General features: G+C 33.1%; 1 long non-coding RNA gene across 1 annotated transcript; it reads left to right on the top strand.

Moving 5' to 3' along the window:
• Window positions 1-2,178: 2,178 nt before the first annotated feature.
• Window positions 2,179-6,820, top strand: LOC127854229 (uncharacterized). The gene is made up of 3 exons (XR_008036981.1): window positions 2,179-2,230; window positions 4,359-4,469; window positions 5,957-6,820. It is a non-coding gene; the product is annotated as an uncharacterized LOC127854229 (long non-coding RNA).
• The last annotated feature ends 761 nt before the right edge of the window (window positions 6,821-7,581 follow it).

The following is a 7,581-nucleotide window of genomic DNA, read 5'->3' on the forward strand; positions in this document are numbered from 1 at the left end:
TATATGAGCAATATCGGACCATAAGTCCAGAATTATGTTTCTTTGAATTTAAAAATAAAAGTGAAAAACTGCTTGGTTAGGTGATTATGTCAACATTTTTCATCAGATTCTTTCCAAACTTACAGTGTCTTCATATCAATGAGCATTTTTACCTCATTAAAAATGAGAAACATCGGGACAATAAGTCCAGAATTTTTTTCTATTAAATTTGACAAAATAAACAATTTCCACTTGTTTAAAAGATTTCACAACTTTCGCCTGAATCTTTTCAAACTTGTTCAGTGTTTTTATATCAGTATTACTCGAACCCTATTGAAAATGATGAATATCGGAGCAATAAATCTATTATGATCTTATACTGAATTTCAAAGTATTGTGAAATGCAGCTTCTTCATGCAATTTACAGAATTCCTTCTTTTTTTTCAAACTTTTACAGTGTTTTCATATCAATGAGTACTCAACCCCTATCGGAAATGAGCAACCAATGTAAATAAAATGAACTATGAAATATATGGGGGTTACAACACAAAATCATAGATAATGGTTATTGGGGGTTATAACACAACATCATAAATAATGGTTATTTGGGAGTTATAACACAAAATTATAGATACTGGTTTTACCAGTATCGTTTTCTATTTTGTTTAATATAATCGGCCAATATATTAATATTTGCAGTAGAAAAAAAAATCGGTCCATGTAACTTTATTGAGTGCCTTTTACACTGAAATTCCCGATGCCCTTTGATGCTTTGCAGCAATACTTATCTTGTCTCTATCTTTAATACATTGTAAAATTTCATTAGTGACCCAGGGCTCAGTTCTTTGCTTAATTCTTTCACATGAGCAAGTTTATCAATAACAGACAAAAATATGGATTTAAAACTGCACCATGCATCAGACACAGTATCAGATAAAAGCACAGGCGACCAATCAGTGTTTATTCAATTCATCTTCCTTGTTATAGTTTTTTAAGGGATCTTACTTTAACAGAATTGTGTTTATTTAAACACTCTTTAGAAACTTTCCTTGTACAGTAAATGATAGAATGGTCACTGAGACCTACTTTAAGAATGTTTTTCTCTATCCGATTCTTAAATGAGGTCTATGTTAGAGGAAGAATTGCTTACTCTAGTAAAATATGTGATAATCTGAGTAAAATTAAACATGTGAATCAAAGACTGTAGGTGTTTAATTAAGACACTCCTTGGGGAGGTACTTGACAAATCAGTGTTACAATCACCTAAAATAATACATTCACTTTCATTTAAACATGAATTTGAGGAACACACATTTTCTAAGAGATCATAAAAGTTTGTTTGACTAGGGGGTCTATAAATACAACCACATAAAATAGGTTTAGTTTTTGGTAACAGTATCTCAAACCAAAGAGCTTCCAATTCATCGTGTAGAATATCGTCTAACGTGTTAAAAGCTTGGTCACTTCTCACATATACACAAACACCGCCTCCATGTCGGTTTCTGTCATTGCGTATAAGAATATAGTTATTAATCTGAATTTTAGAGTCAAAAATAGTTTCGTCTTACCACGATTTTGTCACACATATACAGGCAACACGAAATTTACTAACTAACATGCGTAATTCATTTATTTTGGGTAGCAGACTTCTGATGTTAAAATGAATGAAATGAAGACCTCGCTTTTCAAAACAAGTTGTTGTGAAAAAAAAACAACAGAATGGTGCGATTTTACAAAACAAGAATGTATATAACGAAATAACCAAGTAATTGAGTAATTGAAGATTTACTGAAGAATACATACTTTGCTACGACTCAATTATTTATTGTTAAGTTCAAATAATTGTTCTGCTCTATAAGCTACATCTGTACAACGATGTTAAAAGCATATAAATGTATATTAATATATGGTTAATATATGTTGAATGTGTTATGTCCTTAACGCGTACGCCAAGAAAGCATATTCACATAGGCTTGCCACATGACAATCGACTAAAGATCTTCTGTACAAACAGCCATTTAACAAGAAATGGGAAGACATGTGACGCAGATGTTGTCGTGCATATTATTATTAAATTGCACGATCATTGCTCGCTGTAAATCGATTTGTATTTGACTTCAACGCGCAAGGATTGACCAATGAGGCCCCACGGGACGAGAACGCGTATAAGGGAACGTCGCGCATGGAAATCAAACGGCAGTCTGGGTAACCGAATTCGGATTGGACGGTCGCTCTTCCTTACCATTCAAAGGTACGTGCAGCTGGTGTTTATGTGAGAAATCGTCTGAAATGTTAGGGTATTCATAATGAATGAGAGTCGGAAAAGACTGTTGAAAATAGCATTCATCATGTTCTTTCATTGTTTGCGTAATTTTCACATTGACATCCAAAAGCCTGGGTTTGCTCATGGTTTCGATTTTGTTCCATGTTTAAAATATTTTGTCATAAAAATAAGCTTAATTTATTAACGAAAATAATTTGTTTGTCTCTTTGGTATTTATTCTAAAACATTTTAAAGGATGATATATACTGTTAAGTAAACTAAATAATTAATATTTAATAGTTAAATAACAAATCATTTTATATTCCAAACCATATATTTTGTTAAAATAGGTTTGTGTTTAGCAGACTATTGAATACATTATTTGATAAAACACATGTTTATTTTGTTAGTTTACGACAAACTGAACAATGAACTGACAATGACATTGTATACGTAATAATTGGAATGTCAAAGGAAATAAGCTTTGGGGCAAGATATTTATATTCAGAATATTGTAACATTTACATGAAAAACATTTACACAACGTATAAATATGTTTAAGGCGCTGGTTTTTATTAAAAATTATTTCTTTTAATAAAATAATGTGTTGATGTAAGTAAAACTGTACACTGAATCGCATAAGCTGGGGCCTTGCGAAACTGTACACTCAACCGCATAAGCTGGGGCCTTGCGAAACTGTACACTCCACCGTATAAGCTGGGGCCTTGCAATACTGTACACTGAACTGCAAAAGCTGGGATCTTGCGAAACTGTACACTGCACCGCATAAGCTGGGGCCTTACGAAACTGTACACTGCACCGCATTAGCTGGGGCCTTGCAATACTGTACACTGAACTGCATAAGCTGGGGCCTTACGAAACTGTACACTGCACCGCATAAGCTGGGGCCTTAAGAAACTGTACACTGATCCGCATAAGCTGGGGCCTTGCAAAACTGTACACTGAACCGCAGACGCTGGGAGAAAATGTGTGATCAAGTGGTTATGGTTGACAGTAATTTAACAATATTTAAAACACTGTTTTTAGTCATATTTATTTAGGTTAACTTTGAATTTTGTTATTGTAATGTTATTTATCTGTGTTTATAAATTAAATGAAAATTAAAACATTAAGAAAGTAACATTTACTACGAAGATCTTTGTGTTCTACCTCAAATAGCCAGGACCTTGTTTGAAAGAGGTTGAGTAGAATGTAAAATATAAATATCTTGTTTTATTCTTATTTAGTACAAACATTGAACACAAATATGTATACATGTATACTGTTTAAGTTCTTGTTCACAAAGACCGTATTTTGCTATTTTTATTTAAAGGTTTATTTGTGTCAACAGTTATACGAAATTTCGACAAAATTATAATAAATATGACGGATACAATATTTAAAGAACGTATGAAGGACTAGACTGATAAAAGTTTACGAAATTAGGTATAGTAATTATCATTTTTATGTGAACATTTACGCTGCATGTTAATTCTTAAGCATACCCGCACATGTTTTGCACGTTCATCTAGTGTTATCTCAATTGACTATATCCCCCTCTCGATCTCCTGTAAATTAATGTATATGGTTTAAGATTGCCCGGGAATGATAATATATATATATATATATATATATATATATATATATATATATATATATATATATATATATATATAAATCTGGACAATGAGCATTCAGTATATCGTGATTTATGATACCGTTATTGGACATGGCATATTGGTACTATTGAGTATAACATTGTCACAAATGCAAGTACTTTAGTATAGCAATGCGTCATTTTTTATTATATGTGGACGTCGACAGAAAGAAACTCCGATTTGACAGTTGACATAGCAATGTTGTTGTGATAGTTGGAATGACCTTTTTGAACGTCTTTTTTGCCTTTATACGTCCGCATTTCCGAATGATACAACACTAATTGTTTATAATAATTAACCTGACAAATACGGTATTCACTAATTAACCATTCTCAGAACAAAAATTGTGCCAATAATAGAATCGGCCAAAATGTATCTAAAAAGTGATTTGTTATGTCTGTTTAATTTTAAACTATATAAGTTATTATATATTATTATTATATATATTATCGTTTCAGATCTGGCAAAGATGTTTCTTATTTTGCTTGTCTTGCTGTTTGCTGTCGTCCAAGCCCAATCATGCGGAAAAAATCCGATGCAGAACCTGAAGCAATTTTCAAACACACTCGGTAATACTATTTTAACGGTTAACGGGAATTTGAGGTTCAACAATACTGACCTAAATAGATCCAATATCACAGAAGCCAATGTATCAAGAGTTCATTTCTTTAACATTCGATTTAAATATATTCAACGCACTTAAAGGGACCGTCAACCACGAATGACGAAAAAACAAAAGTTCTAAAATACCGTTTTTTTTTATACATTTATTAGTTTATATTGATTAAAATATCACGACTGGCGTTTTACATTACTTGAAAAAAGTTAATATTTTCAGTATATTCGGTAATACAATTCCGCAATGTAAAATCGAAAGTACATCGCGAAAACAGGTGACATAACGATATACACACTATAAATAACGCATGTAGATTGATCATTTTATATATAAAATATATACTGTTCACTACGCATGCACAATTTGCATTCATGGGTTCACCACGTGACGATAATGATCAATCAACTTGCGTTATTTATAGTTAACTGGTAGTTACCTGGTAACTGTACCCAGTAAAATGTATTACCGAATATACTGAAAATATGAGAACTTAACATCTTTTTTCATGCCGTGTAATATACCAGTCGTTTTTTTTTTGGAAATAAAATTTACTTGACTTGACTTGTCGTGATATTTTAATCAATAAAACTAATAATTGTCAAAAACAACAACAGTATTTTCGAAATTTTCTTTTTTAGTCATTTGTGGTTGCCGGTCCCTTGAAGTACATACGTCTTGTTTCCGTCTAAGTTACACGTCATGATGTTAACGGAATTCATCACGCAATAGCATGTATTCCTTTTCAACCACACAAACTTCATGCTTCATGCTGGGATATATATAATCATACGCGGGCTCTTATTTGTATGCACATAAATATGAAACCATAAATAGCTTTCATTGAGTAAGCTAGTCCTATGGGACGATCACTGTCATCTGCAAGTTATATACTGCAAAATATTGAGGATGACGGTATTGTCCTTCGTTGTGCAATGCATTTGGTACACAGGGGTCGAATATATTCTTCCTTTAAGCGAATTAACATAATAAGACATATATTTCCATAATCTATTCTTAAACTAATACTGATGAGAAAACATATCTTTCATCGTCATAATTTATTAGACAACACAATAAAACCATATTTTACATGATATGCATCTTTAAAAAAAATCTTTATCATCATTTTTCAAAAAGTGTACTTGATCAAAGAAAACCAACAAATACCAACAGGAATACATAGCTAATTATCGACGTTTAATTATCAACCAAACAACTTATTCGTTAAAGATAATAAATGTTTGAATGGCAAATGGCAGACCTCACTAAGGAATTAAATACTTATCAGTGTTTTATTAAAGTCAACAAGTACCGGTTACATAAGATGCTAAGTTCTCGTCTAATGGCTCATTGAAATAATGTATACAGGACTGATTCACAGTTCTTTCTGATACACTTTATCGCACATATGAATTCCACTTTGTATTTGATCTTTAGGCATGGAGTCCGGCGATATTCTCGGGATGTTAAAAGATGGTTCACCGCCGGTCTATCAGAGGATCATCGCAGAAAGACGGGCATATTATGACTGCATTCGAGCTTTTGAATACGGCATATACAAACGTTCGAACCCGTCGAGAGTAAGGCAAGAGACCGCGAGTCAAGCACGTGACGACATACGACATGCTGATGGGCATCTTCTGTCACGTGCTCTTTATGATTCGGACATAACCAGTACTCATGCGACATACAAACAAGGCAGATTCATCTCTGACGACGACAACGATGATATCATTTTCGAATTAGTTAGATAGCATTCCACACAAGCCGTATCTTTAAGAAAAAATAATAAGTATTTTTCACTCGAATAGGTTTGTTAAATATATGCAGATCCCGATTAATTTGTAAACAAAACATCATGTGGATAAATACTATTGAAAAACGAGTTCAATGATTTGCCTTTTTGTCATAAAAATGTTCTGAACATGGACATGTGATTTAATCATAATGTTCATAGCTTGACTACATTATCCTGACACTAAACTGAACGAAGGAATATATTAAAGTGCAGTAAAAATAAATACATGCGTGTCCGCATTGGAAGCGAGCTCAATTGATTAAAGCGCTTGACCTTAACATGAATGAATAAAATTAAATTAAAAATCCGTATTTTCCGTGCACGAGATATGATTTAAATGTAGAACACAATAAATGCACGTAATTTATTCTCATATATTTCACGAATGCCAGGTTTCTGTCTCAACGCGATAACAGGAATAAGCCATACAGACATTATAAGAAGCAGATATGGTCGTGCATTATTCAACATTCAACTTAATATAGTAGTGACATCATATTCCTTAATAGAAACCATTTAAGTTTGTTTGCAGTACAAAACTATATGTTGTTTAATGTTATTTAAATTAAAAATGTTATTAAACATCAAAGAGTATTGTTTTTATTACATTTGTCCATGAGAAACATATACGATGTTATCTTGTGTAGCTCGAAAGATTCTTACATCACTTACTCCTTTTATGTCTTTAAGTAGAAAAAAAACACCGAGCAAAACAAAACAATCACCCAATTTTGCACTATTTATAAATTGCGAACAACAGTTATAAGGTCTTTACCGAAGGATTGATGGTCCTCAAAAACTTGAATTCATCATGGAGAAAATATAAGTCTCTTTTTTTCCAAACACTTTGCTGACTATGTGTGCTTAAAGTGAAATCGCAGATTTGCGTGTGCAGTCCACACAGGCCAATCAGGGACGATATTTCCCGACCGTGTGCAGTCCACACAGGCCAATCAGGGACGATCTTTTCCGACTACCACAGGCCAATCAGGGACGATATTTTCCGACTACCACAGGCCAATCAGGGACGATATTTTCCGACTACCACAGGCCAATCAGGGACGATATTTTCCGACTACCACAGGCCAATCAGGGACGATATTTCCCGACTACACTTTTTTTAAAGAAGAGACCTCCTGAATGGATATGTTATATAAAAGCGAAACTTGTCGTCCCTTATTAGCCTGTGAGATGGATATGTTATATAAAAGCGAAACTTGTCGTCCCTTATTAGCCTGTGAGATGGATATGTTATATAAAAGCG

The sequence above is a fragment of the Dreissena polymorpha genome, chromosome 1 (genome assembly GCF_020536995.1).
Source record: "Dreissena polymorpha isolate Duluth1 chromosome 1, UMN_Dpol_1.0, whole genome shotgun sequence".
Classification (NCBI taxonomy): Eukaryota; Metazoa; Mollusca; class Bivalvia; order Myida; family Dreissenidae; genus Dreissena; species Dreissena polymorpha.